Raw genomic sequence first — 25034 nt, 5'->3', positions numbered from 1 at the left:
TATATTGGTGTCTAATAGAAGAAACAGCACACCATAGGAATCTTAACCTATTTTACATTCTATTTCAACTCACAGTCCTAGATTTTTATTTACTTTGTATTTTATCAACTACAAAAAGTGACCATTACTGAAAATGTATCTGAAAGACTGCTAATTGGTTTTTTTGTTAATCCTGCTTGAGAGGATATTTTTTCCACTGATATTTTTAAGATAGAGTGAAAGGGAAGGAGGTGGGAGAGAGAGAGAGAAAAAGAAAAAGAGAGAGTGATTAATATGAAAGAGACACATTTATTAGTTGCTGCCACACGTTCCCTGACCACGGCGGGGGATTGAACCCACAACCAAGGTATGTGCCCTTGACTGGAATGGAACTTACAACCCTTCAGTATACAGGCCAACACTCTATCCACTGAGTTACACCAGCCAGGGCAAGATTGCTAATTTTTTTAACTTTATTTTTATAGTTGACACTATTACAGATGTCCCGATTTCCTCCGAATTGCTCATCTCCACCCCTCCTGCCCTCTATCACCACACTGTTTATGTCTGAGTTCTTCCACTAATCCCTTTACCTTCTTTCATCAGTTCCCTATTCCCCCCACCCCTCTGACATCTGACAGCTGTTAGTCAGTTCCATATATCCATGCTTCTGTTTCTATTTTGATTATCAGTTTATTTTGTTCATTAGAGTCCCCATATATAAGTGAAACCATTGGTATTTTTCTTTCCCTGCTTGGCTTATTTAACTTTGCAAAATGTTTTACAGGTCCATACATACTGTCACAAAAGGTAAGATTTCCTTCTTTTTTATGGCTGAGTACTATTCCATTAAGATGGAGAACCTTTTTTCTGCCAAGGGCCATTGGGATATTTATAACATCATTCTTAGGCCAAACAAAATTATCAATTTAAAAATTAGCCTGCTATATCTGGTCAGGCTAATTTGGTTAGGTGTGTGATGTCAGCTGGTATTGATTTCTCTGTCTTATATGGCTTGTGGGCCAGACACTTCCCTCCCTTGGTGGGCTGTTTTCAGATCTTGGCTATTGTAAATAACAGTGCTATAAAAATATGAATGCACATATTATTTCATATATGTATTTTGGGATTCTTAAGATATATTCCCAGAAATGGGATTGCTGGGTCAAAACGCAGTTTCATTTTTAATTTTTTGAGCAAACTCCATACTGTTTTCCACCATGCTGCACCAGTCTGCACTCCCACCAACAGTGCACTAGTGTTCCCTTTTTTCCACATCCTCGCCACCACTTGTTTGTTGATTTATGGTGATTGCTCTTCTGGCAGGTTGAAGTGATACCTCATTGTAGCTTTAATTTATATTTCTCTGATGATTAGTGATGTTAAGCATTTTTTTTCATATGTCTATTGGCCATTTGTATGTCCTCTTTGGAGAAGTGTCTATTCAGGTCCTCTGCCCTATTTTTAATTAGATTGTTTTCATCTTCCTGGTGTTGAGTTGTATAAGTTCTTTAGATATATAGGAAATGAACCTCTTATTAGATGTCTCACTGGCAAATATATTCTCCCCTAAAGTGGGTTCTCTTTTCATTTTGTTGATGGTTTGTTTCTTTTGCTGTTCAGAAGCTTTTTAGTGTACTGTAGTCCTATTGTTTATTTTTTTCTTTGTTTTTCTAGTCCAAGGAGATACAACAGCAAACATATTGCTATAAGAGATTTCTAAGATTTTACTGCCTATGTTTTCCTCTAGATTTTTAAAACTTTTATCCATTTTGAGTTTATTCTTATGTATGGTGCAAGTGATGATCTAGTTTCCCTTTTATTTTATTTGCATGTACCTGTCCAATTTCTTAACACCATTTATTGAAGAGACTGTCTTTACTTCATTCTATGCCCTTGCCTACTTTGTCAATTTTTAATTGACCATAAAGGCATGGGTTGATTCCTGCCTCTCTGTTCTGTTCTATTGATCTATATGCCTGTTCTTATGCTAGTACCAGGCTGTTTTGATTACAATGGCCTTGTAGCATAGTTTGTTATCGGGTATTTTGATCTCTCTCTAACTTTTTTTTTTCTCAACATTGCTGAGGTTATTGAGGATCACTGTTGTTCCATGTAAATTTTTGAAATATGTGTTCTAGATCTATGAATTGGTATTTTAATAGATATTGTGTTGAATCTACAGTTAGCTTTTGGTAGAATGGACATTTTAATGATATTCATTCTTCCAATATCTATGAACACAATGTGTGCTTTTACTTACTATCTTCCTCAATTTCTTTCTTCAATGTTCTATAGTTTTCTGAGAACCTGTCTTTTACCTCTGTGGTTACATTTATTTGTGGTTACTTTTTTGTTGTTGTTTCCTTAGTTTCTCTTTCTGAGAGTTCATTATTTGTGAATAAAGGTGCCACTAATTTCTGAATATTAATTTTGTATCCTGCTACTTTGTCAAATTCATTTATTAACTCTAGTCATTTTTTGGGTGGAGACTTTAGGGTTTTCTATCTATAATATCATGTCATCTGCAAATAATGATAGTTTTACTTCCTCCTTTCCAATTTGGATATCTTTTATATTTTCTTCTTATCTGATCACTGTGGCTAACACTACAAGTAAAATGTAAAATAAGATTGGTGAAAGCAGATATCCCTTTCTTGTTCCTGATCTTAAGGGACATTCTTTTAGGTTTTCCCCATTGAATATGATGTTGGCTGTAGGATTTTCATATGTGTCCTTTATTATGTTGAGGCATGTTCCCTCTATTGCCATTTTGCTGAGAGTTTTTAATATAAATGGGGGCTAGAATGTTATCAAATGTTTTTCCTGCATCTATAGATATGATCATGTGATGTATCATATTTATTGATTTGCAAATATTGTACCAACCTTGCATCCCTGGAATAAATCCCACTTGATCATGGTATATGATCTTTTTTATGTATTGCTAGATCTGGTTTGCTAATATTTTGTTGAGAATTTAAGCATGTGTGTTCATCAGGGATACTGACTTATAGTTGTTTTTTTACTGTCCTTATCTGTTTTTTTTTAATTCAGATCATGCTGGCTTCATAAAAAGAACTTGGAAATCTTCCTTCCTCTTCAATTTTTTGGAATAGTTTAGATGGATAGCTGTTAGTTCTTAGAATGTTTGGTAAAACTTGCCTGTGAAGCCATCTAGGACATTTGTTTGCTGGGAGTTTTTGTTTGTTTATTTATTTATTACTGTTTCAATTTCATTTGTCATAATCAGTCTATTCTGGTTTTCTGATTCTTCCTAATTCAGTTTTGAAAGATTGTATGTTTCTAGGAATTTAACCATTTTCCCAGGTTGTCCAATTTTTAGGCATATAGATGTTTATGATGTTTTCTGACAACCCTTTGCATTTCTGTGATGTCAGCTATTATTTCTCATCATTCATTTATGATTTGATTCATTTGGGTCCTCTCTCTTTGCTTCTTGATGAGTCTGGCTACAGATCCATCAATCTTGTTTATTTGTTCAAAGAAACAGCTCTTGGTTTCATTGATCTTTTACATTGTTTTTTTAGTCTCTATGTCATTTATTTCCATTTTGATCTTTATTATTTCCTTTCTTCTACTTACTATGGGTTTCCTGTTGTTCTTTTTCTAGTTATTTTAGGTGTAGCATTAGATTGTTTATTTATTTATTTCCTTCATTAAGTAGTCATATAATGCTATGAACTTCCCTCTCAGGACTGCGGTTGCTCTGTCTTGTAGATTTGGGGTTGCTGTGTGCTCATTTTCATGTTTCCATGTAATTTTTTATTTCTTCCTTGATTTAATTGTTAACCTTTTCATTGTTTAATAACATGCTATTTAGCCCCCATTTGTTTGAACTTTTTAAAATATTGTGGTTCATTTCTAGTGTCATATCATTGTGATCCAAGAAGATGCTTGGTATGACTTCAATCTTCTTGAATTTGTTAAGACTTATTTTGTATCCTAATGTGTGGTCTACCTTTGAGAATGTTCCATGTACACTGGAGAAGAATGTATACTCTACTGCTTTGGGATGATATGTCCTTTAAATATCAATTAAATCTACCTGTTCTTGTGCATCATGTAAGGTTGCAGTTTCCTCACTGAATTTTTTGTCTGGAAGATCTCTCCATTGATGACTGCTGTCAATCTCTCCCTTCAAGTCCGCCAAGATTTTCTTTCTATGTTTATTTATTTATTTATTTTAAAACTGGAATTTTTCTTTACTATCAGTACTTTAAGTAATGAATAACAATAATATAAACTGTCTGCCTTTCAAGAAATAAACAAAATGACAAATCAAATCTTTAATTTTTCTGTTTGTGCCAATTATCCTGCCTTTAGTCAAACTGACCCACTCTCAATTCTTTCATTTCACATTTTCTTTTCTTTTTTAAAAAAATTTTTATTGTTGAATGTTGAATGTATTACAGATGTTCCTCATTTTCCCCCCATTGAGCCCCTCCTCTCCACTCCTGCCCCACTCCTGCCTTTTCCCACACTGTTGTCTATGTCCATTGGTTATGCATATAAGTTCTTTGGTTTATTTCTTCCCACCCCCAACCCCCCTTTGAAGTTTGTCAGTCTAGAAAACAATTTGTACTTCTTAATCCCTTCATCTTTTTCACTCATTCCCCAAACTCCCTCCCATCTGGCAACCAACAAAATGTTCTCTGTATCTATGAGAATGTTTCTGTTCTGCTTGTTCATTTTATTTAATTCAATTGTTGATACATATGTATTCATTGCCATCTTTTTTTTTGTTGTTGTTCATATTTTTTATCTTTTTCTTCAAAAAGACCCTTCAACATTTCATATAATAATGGTTTGGTGGTGATGAACTCCTTTAGCTTTTCCTTGTCTGGGAAACTCTATATGACCATCGATTTTAAATGACAGCTATGCAGGATAGAGTAATTTTGGTTGTAGGTTCTTGCTTTTCATCACTCTGAATATTTCTTGCCACTCCCTTCTGGCCTGCAAAGTTTTTTTTTGTTTTTTTTTTGAGAAATCAGCTGACAGCCTTATGGGAACTCCCTTGTAGGTAACTAACTGCTTTTCTCTTGCTGCTTTTAAGAATCTCTCTTTGTCTTGAACCTTTTGCATTTGGATGATGTTGTGTCTTGGTGTGGGCCTCTTGAGGTTCATCTTGTTTGGGACTTTCTGTGCTTCCTGGACTTGTATGTCTGTTTCCTTCACCAGGTTAGAAAAGTTTTCTGCCATTATTGTTTCAAATAGGTTTTCGATTTCTTGTTCTCTCTCTTTTCATTCTGGCACCTCTAAGATGTTGTCCCAGAGGCTCCCTATACTATCCTCATTTTGGGGGATTCTTTCTTCTTTTTGCTGTTCTGATTGGGTGTTTTTTGCTTCCTTATATTCCAAATCGATAGTTTTCTTCTTGGCTTTACCTACTGTACTACTGAATCTGTGTAAATTATTCTTTATTTCAGTTAGTGCCTCCTTCATTTCTTACTGTGCATCCTTCATTTATGACTGGTCCTTTTTTATGCTCTTGAGGCCCTCACTAAGTTCACTGAGGTACTCACTAAGTTCATTGAGCATCTTTATAAGAAGTATTTTAAACTCAGCATCTGTTAGGTTACTTATTTCCATTTTGCTTAATTCTTTTCCTGGGGTTTTGTTCTGTTCTTTCATTTGGGACCTGTTTCTTTGTCTCCTCATTTTGGCTGCCTCCCTGTGTTTGTTTCTAGGTATTGCTTAACGAAAGGTATGGGGCTAGCTGAGACCAGATGCTGCTTGTCTGAAAGAATTAGGAAAACCTGAAGCAGAATCCAAGACAGGCCAATCCTATGGTTAATCAACTGCCAACAGCTTGGATGGGCCTGAAAGATGGGTGGGGCAGGGCCTTAGGGAATCACCAGGGTGGGGCAACCAGTGTGAGCCAGGTTGCTGGAATCCCAGATATGGTCGCTATCTGCTGGCCTCATGAGAAAAGGGCTCACCAAAGGAACAAGGGCCTCTGACAGCATGTTTGTCCCGGAGAAAGCCCCCTCTCCAGCCCTCATTCCAGTGCCAAACAGCTCAGTTCTTCCTTGTATGTCTCTGGCGCTCCTCGAGCTGCCTCCCCTTCAAGCTTAGAGGGAGTGAGTAAGTCCAAGCGCAGGCCCTTTAAGAGGAGCTGCCTGGGGCTCTAGCCACCTCAGCCTCCCTGAGCCTCAGTTCCCGCTGGTTTTTCCAGCTAGAAGTTATGGGGACTTCTCTTCCTGGCACTGGAACTCTGAGTGGGATGCCTGTTATGGGACGGGGACCCCTCAATCCTCAGGGAGGACCTTCGCAGCCGAAGTACTCTCCTGGTTTTTATCCACCACACGTGGGTGAGGGACCAGCCCTTCCACCTCCACCCCTCCTACCAGTCTCTGTGTGGCTGCTTCTTTAATTTTGTAGTTGTAGGACTTCCATTCAGCTTGATTTCAGGTGGTTTTGAATGATGGTTGTTCTGTAGTTTAGTTTTAACTTTGATGTGGTTGAGGGAGGATGCAATACTGTGTTTACCTATGATGCCATCTTGACCAGAAGTCGGGTCATGTTTTCTTATCCATTCAGTTACCCTATGTCTTTGATTGGAGCTTTGAAGCCATTTATGTTTAAGGTTATTGATAGGTTCTTATTTATTACCATTTTTTTTTCATACCTATGTTCCTCTTTTTATTTTTTTTCTTCTTAAAGCAATCTCTTTAACATTTATTGAAATACTGTTTTGGTGGTAATAAACTCCTTTAATTTTTTTTTTTTTTTTTTTTTTTTTAACTGGGAAGCTCTTTAATTTGCCTTCAATTTTAAATGATAGTCTTATTGGACAGAGTATTTTTAGTTGCAGGTCCTTGCTTTCATCACTTTGAATACTTCATGTCAATCCCTTCTGGCTTGAAATATTTCTGTTGAGAAATCTGCTGACAACCTTATGGTAAATCCTTTGTATGCAGCTGTCTTTCTCTAGCTGCTTTTAAGATTTTCTCTTTGTCTTTAGCCTTTGCCATTTTAATTATGATGTGTCTTGCTGTGGGTCTCTTTGGGTTCATCTTAATTGGGATCTTGTACATCCAGAATTTATGTGACTTTTTCCTTCACCAAGTCAGGGATATTTTGAACCATTATGTCTTCAAATAGGTTCTCTATCCCTGCTCACTCTATTTTTCTTCTGATAAGCCTATGATGTAGATGATTTTACCCTTGATGCTGTCCAAGATGTTTCTTAGACTTTGCTTTTTCTTTTTCTATTTTTTTAAATCACCACCCAAGAAAATGTTGTTATTGATTTTTAGAGAAGGAGGATGAGGATAAAGAGAAACTTCAATTAGTTTTCTCTCATATGTGCCCCAACTGGGATTGAAACTGCAACCTAGGTAGGTGCCCGATGAGAACTGAACCTGCAACCATTTGGTGCATAGAACATACTCCAATTGTTTGAGCCCCTCAGGCAGGACTTCTTAATTTCTTTTAATTTTCTTTCTTTTTTGATGCTTTGCTTGGGTGCTCACTGTTCTTTCATCCTCTAAATGCCTGCTTCAGTCCTCTGCTTCATCTAATCTGCTGTTGATTCCTTCTAGTGTATTGTTAATTTCTAACTTGTTCTTCTGTATGGTTTCCATGTCATTGTTAGTGATTACTATCTGTTTAAGTTCTTAGTGAGATCATCCATTCTTTCTCTAAGGTCCTTGAGCATCCTTATAACTATTGTTTTAAACTCTGCATCTGATATTTCAGTTGCTCCCATTCATTAAATTGTTTTTTTTAAAATATGGAATGCTTCACAAATGTGTGTATCATCCTTACTCAGGGCCCAAGTTAATTGTCTCTGTATTGGTCCAATTTTAGTATATGCACTGCTGCAAGCACAAGATTGCTAATGTTTAATTTCTAAATGTCTTCATAATATAATTTATTGTGTGCATCAACAGATTTATTATTACTCTCGTTTTTTTATTCTTCCTCATACCTTTGAGAAAAATAATTGATATAATGAAAACAAACTTTACTTAGAGAAAACATACAGAAACTTGTAAAATTATGTTTATGTTTCTTAATTTGGTAAAAGAAAAATGAAGGAAGGTTATTATTGCATTGAGGAAATGAATTACTTTAAGTTATAGCATGTTCTAGCAAAAGTATAGATTATATTTGTGAAAATGAGGTTAACTATAATTAAGGTTAATTTATATTTAATACATCATGTAATGTAGGATTTTATCATTTTCTTTTAAAAGCTATTTTTTATTACATTATTATATAGTTAAAATTAACTATGCTTTTTGAGGAACATTAGTTGCTTAGTTAGCCTAATTATGTTATTATAAGTTAATAAAAGTTTTCTAATGGACATTCAGCAAAGGACATTTTCATGTAGGGTATTAAAAATAATCTTTAATCCTTGATATAAAACCAGCATTAACATACTCTACTTTTTTTTTCTGAGCAATACAGCTGACAAATAGGCTTACCGATATTTAACAATGAAAATGTGAGTAGTTATGACCAAAGGATAGAGAAAAATTATGAAGCCCAGAATATATTTATGCACATATAACAGTTGATAATAATTGAGTAGAAAGAAATTTAGCAACTTTTTTACTAAAGTCAAAATGCTTGCTCCTTCATTTTGTAGAGGTGAGTATAGAAATTATTTATTTGTTACTGATGCACTGTGAACATTTCTAACAGAAATGTCACCAGATGTCAATGCAGGTGAAGAATTGTGCATAGAGAGGGAATGTTTAGTTAGAGCATGATGGTCTTGTTTCCTCTCCTCATCTTCCCCATTCTTCTGACTCAAGCCCTTTCTCACTGACGATAGTAGAATCTAGAAGCATTACAGCTAGAAGGGATTTAATAATCCATGTATGCCACTTCTACATCCCCTACACCTCCATCCTGGGAAGAGGAAACCGAGACACAGAAATCTAAGGCTCCTCAATTATTTAGTAGCAGTAAAGGACCTGAAACTTCTAATTTCAGTCCAGTACTCAAATGAATAATCTTAGAGAGTCTCACCTATTTAGGGCCATGCATCCCTTATATATCCCACTTTGATATGTATCCTTTGGATAACTGTTTGTTTATATAACCTGAAATTACTACTCATGAATAGGTTGTTCAAAATGTCATATTAATCTCAATCCTTGGATATGAACTATGGGATTTTACCTTAAGCCACTAAACAGCATGGCATTACTGATAGTCCAACAGATACACCAGCTGGTAATACCATGTGAACATATCAGTAAGGGGCCTGAAGATCAGAGGGGACCTGCCTCTTCTGATCTAGTGTTTGGGTATCTGAATCTGGATTACTTATCAGTGTTATAAATCAATTTTATCTCAAATTAAATCCATCCCTGTTCCCTACAACCTTATTTCTTTATTCAACAAATATTTATCTACTACTTTGCATAAGGTAGTGCTCTAAAATAAAGGGATTTTCATAGCAATGGATAGAACAGACAAATTTCCTTCTCTCAAAGAGCTTAAAAAATGTTAGATTAGCCCTGGGCGGTTTGGCTCAGTGGTTAGAGCATCGGCCTGCGGTCCGGAGAGACCCGGGTTCGGTTCCCACTAAGGGCACGTACTTCAGTTGCAGTTTGTCCCCGGCCCTGGTTGGTCGTGTGGGTGGCAGCCACTCGATATGTCCCTTCACGTCGATGTTTCTCACTCTCTCTCCCTTCCTCTCTCTCCCTCCCACTCTATCTGTACAAAAAATGGAAAAATATCCTCGGGTGAGGATAAAAAAAAATGTTAGATTAGCCCTGGCCAGTCTGGCTCAGCGGTTAGAGCGTCGGCCTGCGGTCCTGAGAGACCCGGGTTCAGTTCCCGCTAGGGGCGCGTACCTCGGTTGCAGTTTGTCCCCGGCCCTGGTCGGTTGTGCGGGTGGCAGCCACTCGATGTGTTCCTTTCACATCGATGTTTCTCTCTCTCTGTCTGTTCCTCTCTCTCCCTCCCACTCTACCTGAACAAAAAATGGAAAAATGTCCTCGGGTGAGGATTAAAAAAAAAAAAATGTTAGATTAAACCAAAAATAAATTCATATTGAATATAATTAAATGCAACAATAAAGGCTTTGCAAATGAAACAAAATGAGCAATTAGAGAGGTGGTAGGCTGAAAAACAAAATGGACCGGGTGGCCACCAAAGGCCCAATATGGCATTTCATCAAAGATCCTATGGAGGTGACACTATGTATTATTTTGCCTTGTAATTTGTTTTATTCATTCATTAAGCACTTGTTATATGTCCCCTGCTGTGGGGCATGCTGGCTGGTATTATACCTGGATGAAACAGTCTCAAGTTGTTGTCCTCATGGGGCTCACTGTCTAGTATCAGAGATATAACATGAATATGGAGTAATAACTAAAACAAGCCAGATGGTGGTAAGTGTAGATAAAAAATATTGGTGAAATGTGAGGGAATTCAGAAGATGGAAAGAAAATGAAGAAAATGCTCATTTCTAATAAACTTGTCAGCCACATATGTAAAAAGAAGTTAGTGATTATATATTTTTCTTCTTAGTATCTCAACTTCCTGGCATAGTGCTTTCTCCTTTTGCCTCTTGTTTGGATTATGAAAGTTTGTTGTAGATGATGACTATTGTTCTCTGAATATTGTTTCTCAGTTAGTGACTACTTTCCTTTAAATTGTTCTGTAAGAGATACATATTCATTCACATGTAAATGAATCATACCTAAAACAAAATGCATCTTTATTTTTAAATCTCTTATCAATATTTACCCAAATTTAAACCATCTCAGACTTCTTTCTTTATCTTAATCTATCAGTATCCTTATTATGAAGAAATAGCTCTGTGTGGCCAGGTCAATCTACATAAGTATTAGGGGCACACGAGCAACACATGTTTAAGTGTACAAATGAATAAATGATAAGACCCTTTTCTGGGTATTGAATTTAGCATAGTTGGAATCAGTGCTTAGATGGACTTTTCATGGCTAAAGGAAGGAGAGAAATGGATATAATTTTAACTACAAAAAGAAGCTTTCAAAAGGTGAACTCCATGGTTATTTTTATTAGAACAATAGAACTTCTATTTATAAGGCTTGGTTTCATAGCCATTTTCTTAAAGCAGGTAAAAAAAATAATTTAAAAAAACTGTACTAATTATGTGCATTAAATATTCTGTCTATGAATTTAAATGAATGTAGGATTACCTTCTTTTGTGATCACTTTCAAATCTCAAGTGTCTTATTTTAAAAAGGAATCATTTCGGTTCCTCTTTCACTCAAAAGATTAAACCACTTTAATTTTCTGAGGAAAAAGCCCCCAAAGCCACATAGAAGTTTTTAATCCTTCCCAAATATAAGCTGAATTCTCTAAAATGCCTGCCTCTAAGGTAAACAGAATCCATTAAAAAGCAGTTATTAAGCCCTGTGAACAGAAAACAATATTAGAAGCCTAAAAATGATAGCTTTGGGGCAATGAGACTCATTGGAAGTAAAGTACAGAACAGGAACAGAAAAGGGAGAGGGATCCTTTAGTATCAAAAAAAGATTATGATGAAAAATATAACTAATTAGCATTTTCATTGTTTTGTTCAATACAAAATCTCAAGACACTTTATGGGACAAGTAGGGTGATAAAATGAAGCCTCGGGGTAGGCTACCAGATGGGAGAATATATACAGAATGAAAATATATACAAATATGGAAACTTTACTGTTTATGTAAGCTGTGTAACTGCCTAATCATGCCGTCTGTATATATTTCCCACCACATTTAGTACTTTGGAAGCACTTAATGTTTCACAGCAATATAAACCTTTCAGGAAGTATTGTTACCTACCAAGTTTAACTTTAAACTCAAGTACAACTGGGTCAAGTTTCTGAAGTTTTATGTTGTGAACTCAAACACACACAAACACACTCCAAAAACTGAACTCTGTATTCATAATATACTCTTGCTGAGAGGGACACACACACACACACACACACACACACACACACACAGAGATAGAGAGCTAAAAACATAAGATATATATGTATATACACACACACACACGTACATATTATATACATGGTATAAGAGTTCTAGGGAATAAAAACATGTATATCTTTGTAGTACTAAGTCCTGTGCAAATTTATCTGGAGTTTGGAAGTGTACAATACTTACTTAGCTGCTAGTGTAAATGTAAGTGATGTTCTTGCTAAGGTCACATTCCCCTAACCATATTAGAGTTAATATTCAAGAATCATAATGAAATTTAAATGCAACCCATGCTAATAATACAGGGCATATTTTCTTCTGATAAGGCTTATTTTCAATAAATGAAATGAAGGATCAGCCTTGGTCTTAATTCATTAAAGCCATCTATTGCACTGACAATTCAACAAAAATGGCTCACAAATTGATGATTCTATTTCCAATTACACACACACACACACACACACACACACACACTTGATTAATGTTTGATTAACATTAATCAAACTCTATGGACTACTGATTAATTTTATGAACCCCAAAATAACACTGCTATACATATTCTTACTGACCTAGAAATAAGCTTGAATCTCCTTTTAAAGCATAAGCCTACATTAGTCAACTGAGGAATTAAAGAACTCATTGACATTGCAATTTTTTTCCCTATAGAAGCTAGTTTTTGGAGTATTTTAGCATTTTGAAAACAAAGATGAAAGTATTAACATCAAATATAATCAAGTCCAAAGACTGACAAACCTCATCTAATTTATACTCTGATATCTCTGGAAGTTGGAGTTCCAATGTTCTATCTTTTGGATATTCAAATTTCTGTTATTTAAAGTACCATTTAGATCAGTACTGGATACTTTATATATACAAGTTTTCTCACCACCAATTATAGATGGTTATAAAAACTTAACTGCACACCAGCATCTGGCCTTAATTTGTCAAAAAGGCTGTCTGGATAGAGAGTTTTGGAACTCAAAAGTGATAAAAATGTCAAGTTACTATATTGACACCTGAAACTAATATAACTCATATAACATTGTATAGCAACCAAACTAAAATAAAAAAAAAATTCTTTATTGATTTTAGAGAGAGAGGAAAGAAGAGGGAGAGAGAGATGAAAACATTGATGAGAGAGAACATCCATTGGCCACCTCCTGCATGCTCCCCACTGGGGATTTGGCCCACAAGCTGGGCATGTGCCCTGACCAGGAATCTTGGTTCATGGTACATGGGTCAATGCTCAACCACTGAGCCACACCGACCGGGCTATACTACAATTTTTAAAAAGTGCCCTGTAACATCTTATTTTCATCACTCTTTCCTGGATCTTATCAGTTTCGTGACTTACTCTTCCCTGGAACTGATTTATGTGACTGGCCACTCACAGACCCTCTGACGTCAGTCAAGTAAATATTTTTATTTATTTATAGATGTCCTCTTTGTAGCACTATCTCTATTGCCACTAAATATTGATTCTTTGAAAACTATTCTAAGGCCTTATGTCTGTGATTTCTGCCTTCATTTACTTCCAAAAACTTCGCTATAATTAACTTCTGGTCTTAAATTTTGGCCAGGTTCTCTGAAATAAGAAAAGAATAGAAGTTTTCAGCTTACCATGATTATAAACTTACTTGATTTTTCTATAGTGATTGCCTATTGGATTAACAGAATGTTTATTTAATCAAGACCTAACTTCACTAGTTATAATTTTGTGATCTCAGGATTCTATCCTTCTATAACACAGCATATTTGATTAATTCAGATAATTTCTTTAAAAGAAGGTACCATTCTTAGTTCTTATGTAGATGGTGGCACTGAGACACCTCTTTTCTACTTTCTCTCCTGCATCATTAAATGGTTGGATTTATAAGCATTTTAGTTGTTTGTTTTGAAACAGTTAGAGACATAGGGAAGAAAATTTTGTAAGAAAACCAGAAAAATCAGACTAGTTACCATGCCAAATATATGTACAATATTTTCCAAGACATATATAAGTCATTGATCAGGATTTTTGCTCACTTCTTTTTTTTTTTTTTTTTTTTTTTTTATCCTCACCCGAGGACATTTTTCCATTTTTTGTACAGATAGAGTGGGAGGGAGAGGGAGAGAGAAACATCGACGTGAAGGGACACATCGAGTGGCTGCCACCCGCACGACCAACCAGGGCCGGGGACAAACTGCAACCGAAGTATGTGCCCTTAGCGGGAACCGAACCAGGGTCTCTCCGGACCGCAGGTCGACGCTCTAACCGCTGAGCCAAACTGGCCAGGGCGCTCACTTCTTAACTCATCTTTGTGTTCTTCAAGTGCATCTATCTTCAAATGAATCAGATTATAATATTCAATACATTATTAAAGAAATATGAGTTTGTAGCCAATGTAGAATTCTTATATTTTAAAATGAATAACTGTGGTGTTAAGCTAGAGATAGAAAATACTACAGGTAAGAGAAAAAAACAATACACACCATTTAAAGACATCTAGAAACTAAAGTCAGTATAGTTAAATTAATGATGCAATACTGAGCACAGTGGGACTAAGTGATGTCTAAACTGCTATTAAACAAAGTGTAATACATCCCAAATGTGTTTCCATTAATGATAAAAGTCCATTTAATTGCAAAAAAGAAAGAAAATCATTTGAAAATAAGAATCTATGAAAAAAAAAAATCAAAGAAAATTCTTTAACATTGGCAACACAAAAACAACTGGCAAAAACAGCTCAATATAGCAAGCATTATTAGGCATCTCTAAATGCTATGCTGTTTTGGTACTGAGAATAAAAAATGGGTAAGTGAATGCTACATTTAGATAACTTAGAAACTTAAAGAAACAACAGATACATAGCTCATTATAATACCATGTTAAATGAGATCATTGAGAAATAAGCAAAGTGTTATGAGAGCACAATACCTTTGAGGTTGTTCCTGTTCCTGACATCTGCAGTTCTAGCTGCATGCATATAGGCCTGCCCGAGATGAAAATTGGTAAGTGGCAGATGGATAGTCTCTCCAAGATTAATTCTTAAACATATCCCAGAGACTCAAATTTATGTGCACCTAAGCATGCATCCACCATAGAAAAATAATGAGTCAATAGTAAAAAACTCAAGGGGTTAGCAAGTTTCAGTTGTCTGAACAAAGTGAACAATTTGTACTGTTTCTAAGAAACTAGAGAGATGAAAAAGCTGTAATTTGATTAAAGACTTTTAAGAAACAAGATAGAAAAAAAAAGTCATATTTCAAAAAAACCTGCAGGTAGGGAACTTTTTGTTTTTTTTAACTTCTAATCAAGGCTGGGGAAACAATGATTTTAGTTAACAGTCATTATAAAAATTCTGTACAAATCAAGAAATTGCTTTTTTAAAGTGACATATATTAAGGGCATTATGTATTTTAAATCAGTTTTATTGTCAAGGCATACTTTATTATTTTACTTTCTTAAGAAAAGATGTCTCCCCTCACATAGACACCCTTGATGGAATATAAATAACATGCAGTGATATTAAATTTGAGGGCCTTGAGCCTGTGGGCACATGGTGGATGACCACGAAGCTAGAAGTATATGAAACTGTAGAACTAGGAAAGTTATACCAGTAAACTAGTTTTAGGATGTGGTTGTGTTTTGTTTTTTTTAAGTAGGAGTAGAAAAATTTAATAACTTGAGAGATCCGATTGCTTATCCAAAAAATATTTATCTAAGAAAATTCTCAGACACATAGAATATAACTGGGTTTATTAATGGTGTTCCCTCAGGAAATTTTAAAGAAAAATTTAACATGTCTCAACCTGCAGTCTTATCTTCATTCCTCAATTTATTCTTCCATCAATTTATCTGTATTGAACTGACATGAGAGCCTCAGGATACAAAGACAAAGTTTTCAGAGACTTAAATCTAGTGTCTTGGGTTCACAGGTAAAGGTTTATTATGGTAATAATATACATAAAATATACTAAATATACAAACAATGCCTTTGGGTGTCATTAGAGGGGCACCTAGATTAGGCTGGCCTGTGGCAGGTCATATAAGTAAGGCTCTTTACTGTGTTGACTTTTGAGAGAGAAATTAGAGGTAAAAAAAGGGAAGACTACACAAATGTATGTAAGAAAAAGAATATAAATATTCAAAACTCCTCGGGATGCCTGGAGTACAGATTGGGTAGGATAGCTGATGTAGGCTGTTGTCCAAAGGTCATGAAGGGCATTTCATGCCATAATGAAGACTTGGGTTTTATTTTTTAGGCTATAAAAAACTGTTGAAAGATTTATAGGAAGGAAATGGCATAATAAGATTTGCATTTTGGTAAACTCATTTTGACTGCCTTGCAAAGGATTGATTCAAGTAGAGGGAGACAAGACAGGAGACCAGTGAGTAGGCTGATGAAGCATTGAGGGGAGTCATAATGATATGGAGAAGGAAGATAGGGTTTCAATCTGTAGATTTAACATAATTTGGAAATCAAATAGAAATGGTGGCTGAAGAAACTGAATGTACCATTGACAATTCCCAGATTTCTGGTTGGAAAACAGATTAGATGTAAATGCCTATTAGTATGGGAGTAAAAAGTGGAGAAGCAAATTTTGAGTAAAATAAATTTAATTTTCAACATACCAGATTTGGGGAAGTTATGAAACATTTAGTTTGAGATCACTGGGATGCTATCATATTTATGATCTGTAGCTGAAGATAAGGATCTTGCAATAGTTCGCTAGGGTTGCCATAACAAAGTAGTGGAAACTGAATGACTTAAACAACAGGAATTTGTTTTTCATTGTTCTGGAGGCTAGAAGTCCAAGATCAAAGTGCTGATGGACTTGGTTTGTTCTGGGGTCTTTTTCCTTAGCATGTGAGTGGCCAGCTTCTTCCTGGTTCTTTTGTGCACGTGTGCCCCCAATATCTCTCTGTGTGTCCAAATTTCCTCTTCTTATAAGGATACCAGATTGGATTAAGTTTGAGCAAGTGTTTTAATTTAATCACACCTTTAAAAGTGACATCTATGTCTTAAATATATTACATTCTGAGGGAAAGGGGTTAGGGCTTCAGCATGTGAATTTCAGAGGGTCACAATTCAGCTCATAGCACATCTGATCTGCAGATAGATTTGAGACTCATTGACTATAGGTGGTAATTTAAAAAGAATAACAATAGATGGGATCAGCCTGAGAGAATGTAAACATTATATTTGTCTCTCAGGATTGGCCTGAAAATGAAGTTCAGAGTGGTCTATATAAATGTGAAAAATAATGCACTAGTCTGGATGGAACAACAAATTGGAAAAAAATTGAAGTCAAAATGCAATATTACCTGTGATTTTCTAAGCTCAATGGGACTATGGCCCTATAGAAATCCTTAAAGATTATTAGAGTATTTTTATTTTCATGGACATTAAACTCATCCATTCCATTTGGAGTGGATTAAACTTTTACCTTCACCTTTCATTATTGTTGCTGTTATTACATGTGCTTGTGTATACTAGATTGGCTACTATGGAAAAAAAGAGAATTCACGGGAGCATTAGTACAGGATAAGGAATGAAATGTTTCTCCCAGCTACTTATCAGTGCAGCAGACTTCACAATTCATAGAAGCCCCAGTGAAAAACCATTGCCTCAGCAGTTGCTATTTCTATATTCTACAACTAGCAGAGTTTGGGAAATCATTCAAGTTTTTCTTGTTCTTTTCATGTTGGAGACAGCAATCCTAGATAGCCTTTCAATGGAGTATCTCTTTGCATCTCCTTACCCATGAAGAAATTAGAAAAATAGTAAAAAAGCCTCTGTTTTTCTATAGCCAGAACACTAAGTCAGCAAATGGTGGAAACAATATTTCACCATATCCATTATTTTCTTTTCTAGTTCTATGAATTTATCTAAACTCATTGGTGATAATATGCTAGCACATTAAATTCATAGAATTACTTCAGAAGCCCAACAATTGTAAGCTTTATATTTTTGTTTGCATGGTAATTTGGGTGACCTTTGAGAAAAACATGGAAGAAATTTAAGAGATTTATTTGTACTTTATATAGAATTCTACTCTTGGACAATTCATTATTATTTGGACCTCAGTTTTACACATATGAGATAATGAGGCCAGACTATCATTATTATTTTCTTCTAGGAAATAAAGAAGAGTAACTCTGTTTAATAAATCTTATTTACTTGGTTCTGCTAAGAGCTATTTTGAATGTCTTAATATTTTACAATTATTATGGCTTCTCTAAAAGGAAAGAGCTTTACCAATCCTTTTATTCACTTAGAAAGAATGTACTGCTAGAGTTCTCTGAGAACTGTTTAGAAATGAGATAATATATAAAACACCTTTAAAAGGAACTGATCAACTTTTGCAACTGGTCTTAGATAAGAAAGGAAAATGCCAATGGACTGAAAGATAAAAATGAAGTGATTTCCTAGCTGTATCATCCTAAATATAAATGAGCACTGTCATTTTAATGTTTCTGAAATTGGTACTAAGACATTCTTGATTTTTTGTATTATCTAATGGTTTCCTGCAAATATAGTTTATGAAAGTATATTATATATCTTCTTAATAATCTTTTCTGAATTCATATACTATCAAATCCTGGAGAGTATTATTTATTCAGCAGTAAGTTAAAGTCATCAAACATATTTCTATTAAATTTTTATTAGACTTGAACTAATATCCTGAAACTGATACAATGTAATTTTACTATTCATCCCAACCAGTCACCTTGATTGCTTTATGTTAAACATTTTAAAAATCAGAACCATTTTTTAAAAGGACTATTATTATTTTATTTTTTGTCATTCTTAATGCAGGGATAATTATTTTTAAGGTCTATTGTTATAACAACATTTTTTTCTCAGGTAAGCCCTCCTCCTCTACCCCACCACAGGTTTTTCACTTAGGCAAAGTAGATATTTGAAGAGCATGACCTATGTGAAATGTGTGTTAATTTTGTTTAATTCCCAGCTGCTTTACATCTTGGCATAGAAGAATTACTGCATCTCACAGTGTTAGAAAGATAAAAAACAGAAGATAATTAATGAATTTTATGTTACCATTGATGAGTGAAAATTTTTAAGGAAGCTAATCCATTCATTTTGAGAACATAGGCACACTGGTTAAATGCAAAATTTTGTCACATAAAATTTATTATAATCACTTTTTTTTACTCTAGTAAGCCATTATTTGAGAGTGCTTCATAAATTTTGATTTTATTTCAAAGATATCTGACACATTTTAATGCCTATATTCTTCCTGTGGGTCAGTCAGGCATAGTAATATACTTTTTTAGTTACTGAGCTATTTAAAGGCATTTTCTTTCTGGTTTTATTTCAGGCTATGAGTGTACAATAAGTTTACTTTGGTATTACATTTCATCCTTACCTTCTCACACATGAGAAAAGAATTTGTGTTTCTATGAGGGAAAGAAGCTGAGGTCAAAGTGGAGTGATGTGTCCGACCCAGCTGTCACTTTGTTCACTTTTTATTATTTTCTCTTTACTGAACTTCAATTAAAAGACAAGTTTGGTCATATTCATGTCCCCCTGAATAGAGACAGAAACTGGATTACTAAAAGAAGGTTAGATATATTTAGTTGAAGAACTCTAATATTTTTAGATGCAATGAGAATCATTACGTATTTTTTATGCTCTCCAATTTTTCTTAAAGACAACTCTTAGAAACTGAATATGGGGTTGGAGGCCCATTGACCTCACCCAGTGTGGTGTTTTTTAGATTTTTATTACATACATGGTTTAATTTGACCCAGTATGCTGCATCTTAGATTTTTGTATACATAGAATACAGAGTTCATAATTTCCTTCTTTCTTGTTACTGCAATTAACTGAAGTGAAACTAAGAGAGAACATATTAACACAAACCCGGATCCATGGATGGCTGCATGGATTCTGAGACCACATGAAAACTGCATGCATAAGTCTTCATATGTATGTGTAGCTGCACTTTTGTAAGGAGGTCCACAGCTTTTAGCGAAATATTAAATATTCCCCAAAGTTAAGAATTTTTGTAAATGGACAACATTCCTCTAACTAGCATCCATACTAAGTTTTCCTTTTCAAATTTAAAATAAAAAAATCAAAGCCTATGCTTTTTGCAATGGTAAGAGTCTAGTTTAAAAGAAACTAGTTTAAAATTAGTCTTCTACTCTGTGCCTAGGTAGCAGGTTTTTGATTGAATTCAGCTTGTAATATATTTTCTCTTTATGAAATCTTTTGCAGGACTTAATAATCCTCTTTCTCTTTCTCCATTTCTTTGTCTCCTCTTCCATTTCCTCCCATTTTTTTTTTTTTTTTTTTTTTTTAGTTATTCTTTGTCTCTCCCCCTGAGTTAGGTTAACTATGCTAACTTAGCCTAGCATACTTTGGTTTGTGTTCAGATGGGGGGCCATTAAGAGCTTGCACATTTCTCACAACTGGACAGTGAACATGGAAATGGTGACATTTTCACTTGACCACATATGCTAATTTATCCTTGAATAAATAGGGAGTTAGAACTCCAATCTGAAGTCCCTAAGGGTGACCAAAGGTATCTTTTACATTTTGTAGCCCTGTTTTATCAGAATTGCACTATTCTTGTATGTACTAGATTATATATTAAATAAAATAACCATATCCTTTACCTTAATATTTTTAGAAACTAGCTGAGCACCTAACACATAGTAGGTATTCAAAACTGGCCTTCTACATGTCTCAATCCTATGTAGTAGGAATTAATTATTTTCTTTGCTGATCTGTTTGTGGTCTTTCTGTTCATTCCTGATTTCCAGTGCTATGGATCACAATGTTCTTTATATCTTAAATGTTCCCCCACCTCCCAAACTGGCATACATAAAACTATTTCTAACAATTTTCCAGATTGATATAATATTAAAAATATTTCATAGAAATCGGTCAAGATGGCAGCATAGGTAAACATGGTATTGCCTCCTCCTACAACCACATCAAAATTACAACTAAACTACAACACAATCATCATTTAGAACCACCTGAAATCGAGCTGAATGGAAGTCCTACAACTACAAAATTAAAGAAGGCACATCGAGACTGCAAAGAGGGGTGGAGGCACAGGTGGGCTGGTCCCACACCCACGTTTCGTGAATAAAAATCCGGAGGACACCTTGGCTGTGAAGATCCTACTTGAGGAGTGAGGGGTCCCTGTGCCACACCAGGTGCCCAGCTCAGGGTTGCAGTGCCAGGAAGAAAATTCCCCATAACTTCTGGCTGGAAAAAGCAGCAGGAACTGAGACTGGGGAGGCTGAGGCTGCTGGAGCCCCAGGCAGCTCCTCTTAAAGAGCCCGCACATGGACTTACTCAAACTCGCTCCCTCTGAGCTCAGTGAGGCAGCTTGAGGGGTGCTGGGGACATACGGGGAAGAACTGAACTGTTTGGCCTTGGGATAAGGGCTTGAGAGGTGGCTTTCTTCTGCACAGAAGTGCTGGTGGAGGCTAATATTCCTTTGATGAGCCCTTCCCCCATAGGGCAGGCAGACAGCCGCCATATTTGGGACTCCAGCAACATGGCTCACACTGTTTGTTCCACCCTGGTGACTCCCTGAGGCCCCACCCTAACCAACTTTTGGGTGAACCCAAGCTGTTTCCAAAGGCTTTACAATAGGACTGCCCTGTCTTGGATCCTGCTTCAGATTTCCCTAAAATCTCTCAAACAAGCAGCATCTGGTCTCAGTGAGTCCCATACCTCTTGTTAAGTGGCCCCAGGCCTGGCACTAGAAGCAACCAGCCTTGGTTCACAACTTGGCTTTTCCTGGACGCCTCCAAGACCAGCACAGGAAGCAGCCATTTGCAGATCACTTTGTAGCTTATGCCAGGTGGCCCTGGATAGAACACAGGCAGTGGCTGACCTTGCCTCAGAGCCAGCACATCCAGTGGACAGCTTCAGACCACATCAAAACACCACCACCCAACCACCTCCACAAGTGACACACTCAGTGAGTAGACTCAGTGGGTACCAGAGTCTGATGAAGTAAGTCTTGCTCTGTGTAGTGGGCCCATACACAGCTGATCCTCCAAGGTAGTCAGAGGCCAGTGGCTAGTGGGCACAGCCAGTCCTTGCAGCTGATAAGAATAAATCCCTCCCATTGACATGCCAACAACAATCAAGACTCAATTACAACAGAAGGGTATACAGTCCACACTAGGGGTGTACCTCAAGAGCCCAGCTGGGATGATTTGGGAGGCTCTGCCACTGGATTCTACAGGACACCTACAACAATAGGCCATGCTATGAAGCCTAGGATACATAGCAACTGTACCTAATACATAGAAACAATTACAGGGAAGCAGCCAAAATGCGGAGACAAAGAGACATGTCCCAAATGAAAGAAAAGAATAAAACTCTAGGAAAAGAACTAAACAAAATGGAGACAAGCAATCAATCAGATGCAGAGTTCAAAACACAGGTTATAAGGTTGCTCAAGGAACTTGGTGAAACATTCAAGGAACTTAGTAAGAACCTTCAAGGAACTTAAGGAGACCTTAAAGGAACTTAGTGAGAACATCAACAACATAAAAAACAGCCAGTCAGGAATTAAGGATGCACTAACTAACTGAAATAAAGAATAATTTACAGGGAATCAATAGTAGAGTAGGTAAAGCCAAGAAGCAAACCATTGATTTAGAATATAAGGAAGCAGAAAACACCCAACCAGAACAGCAAAAAAATCTGAAAGAATCCCCCAAAATGAGCATAGTGTAAGGAGCCTCTGGGACAACTTCTAGCATGACAACATTCGCATCATAGGGGTGCCAGAAGGAGAAGTGAGAGTGCAAGAAACTGAAAACCTATTTGAAACAATAATGACAGAAAACCTCCCTAACTTGGTGAAGGAAACAGACATACAAGTCCAGGAAGCACTGAGTCCCAAACAAGTTGAACCCAAAGAGGTCCACACCTGGACACATCATCATCAAAATGCCAAAGGTTAAATACAAAGAGATAATCTTAAAAGCAGCAAGAGAAAAGCAGTTCATTACCTACAAAAGAGCTCCCATAAGACTGTCAGCTGATTTCTCAAAAAGAAACTTTGCAGTCCAGAAAGGAGTGGCAAGTGATATTCAAGGTGATGAAAAGCAACAATCTACAACCAAGATTACTCTATCCTGCAAAGCTTTCATTTAGAATCGATGGACAAATAAAGAATTTCCCAGAGAAGAAAAAGCTAATGGAGGTCATCACCACCAAACCAGTATTATATGTAATGTTGAAGGATCTTTTTTGAAGGAGAAGAGGAACACAAATATGAACAATAAAATGGCAATTAATACATATCTATCAACAATTGAATCTACAAACAAAATGAGCAAGAAGAACAGAAACACACTCATATATACAAATAATTTTTTGTTGCTTGCCAAATGGATGGGGGCTGGGGGGCTGGGTGAAAATGATGAAGGAATTAGGAAGTAGAAATTGGTTGTTAGACTGATAAACCTCAAAAGGAAGGGGGGAAGGAGGGTGGAATGAGATAAACCAAAGAACTTCTGTGCATATATGCATAACCAATGGACACCAACAATAGTGTGGGGAAGGCAGGAGGGGGATGGGATTGGGGAGGAGAGGGTCAATGGGGTATAAAAGGGGGAACATCTGTAATACATTCAACAATAAAGATGAGTTAAAAATATTTCATAATATAATGCTGGCCTTATGTGTGAATAATTTTCAAACCTGCTAGTTCTTTTAAAATAATTTTTTGTTCAAATCTATGATAGACTTGTACCTAACAGTAGTTTTTTTTAATAATTTGTCCTCCCCTCCAGTATTAGTCTCTGGTTAATACAATATTTTATTTGCCTAATAAAGAACTTAATATTTAGTATATTCAGTTATATACAAAAGTATAGCTCATATATGAAATACTATCTGTAAATACTAATGGAGCAATTGCAAATTAATACCTGATTGGGTATATGTGCTTATGGATAATTTTCCCATTTGTTATTTGAATAATTGTGGTTGTAAAATAAAAGATACAACCAGAGAAAGATTCAATCTAGTTTGATCATTGCAAAACTATTTGAAGAAAAAGAGATGAGTTGTGTGAGTCAATTATCGTAAAGAGAATGGAAAGTAAATGACTCCAGTGATTTCTTTTAGATTAGTAAAGCAGCATGAAAAACCTTCCAATTCTCCCTTTTTCCTCTTTAACTAATTTTATGCTGGTTTTATTGCCAACAAGTCCACAGGCATATACAACACCTTTCCTCCATACTTTGAAATAATAAAAGCTGTTGACTACATTTGGAAGAAAACCAAAGGACGTGAATCTGTTTGTATGCTATACAGGCATGTAACTCAGTAAAATAAAATTTAAATTGAATTAATACCTCATTAACTCAATTTAAGATAATGAAAAATACATTGATATATAATGTAAAGTAAAACAAAATGAACTTGGAACTTGGCTAAGAGAAAGGTAGATATGTCACATTTAACTTAAATATCTGGTGTGTTTTTAAAATTTAGAACAACTGAGAGACACAAATAATTATCAACTCGTCAACCAACCAACTCATAAAATCAGATTATTTTGGCAATTGCTTAATAGTTTGTTTTATTATGATGATACAAAAAGGTTATTTTCCTCAACTTCATTATCCCCTTAAATATCCACTTGTTTGCACTATAACCTGAGTGGCAAAAAATAATTAGGTTTATGAGCTGCAGTGCCATCACTATCCACACAAAATCAATTTCTGGAAAGACTATAGGCATTTTGGGTCCTTGGGCTTAAAAATCTGCCTAATTAGAACATGACTTCATGGTTCTTGTAAAATGAAAAATAAAAACACAATAATCAAGAACAAATCTTAATTAAATGATATGCAATATCTCTGAAGATAGATAACCTTATATATCTTCATGGGATGAGGCCTGGGACTCTAAGATGCTGAATTGGTAAATATTCTGCTATTATTTGGTTTGAGAATTATGGCAGAGTTTATGTACCTGCAAATATCTCTCCTACAAAAAAGCCAAGTTCCTTGGCTTAGGATAATCACTAGATTGTTATATGATAGTCAGGGCACCTGGAAAGTCATAGATGAAACTTGAAATCAAAGCTTTAGAGCTAGAAGAAAAC

General features: G+C 35.6%; 1 protein-coding gene and 1 non-coding gene across 3 annotated transcripts in view; both read right to left on the bottom strand.

The window, feature by feature from the left end:
- The window catches only part of KCND2 (potassium voltage-gated channel subfamily D member 2), a 589585-nt gene that overhangs the window by 82114 nt on the left and 482437 nt on the right, over positions 1-25034 (bottom strand). The window lies entirely within an intron of this gene.
- LOC118620557 lies at positions 7736-7839 on the bottom strand. Its single transcript, XR_004957470.1, has one exon. It is a non-coding gene; the product is annotated as a U6 spliceosomal RNA (small nuclear RNA).

The sequence above is a fragment of the Molossus molossus genome, unplaced genomic scaffold, assembly GCF_014108415.1.
Source record: "Molossus molossus isolate mMolMol1 unplaced genomic scaffold, mMolMol1.p scaffold_m16_p_7, whole genome shotgun sequence".
In the NCBI taxonomy this organism is placed as follows: Eukaryota; Metazoa; Chordata; class Mammalia; order Chiroptera; family Molossidae; genus Molossus; species Molossus molossus.
This window is presented reverse-complemented; position numbering and strand designations above follow the sequence as displayed.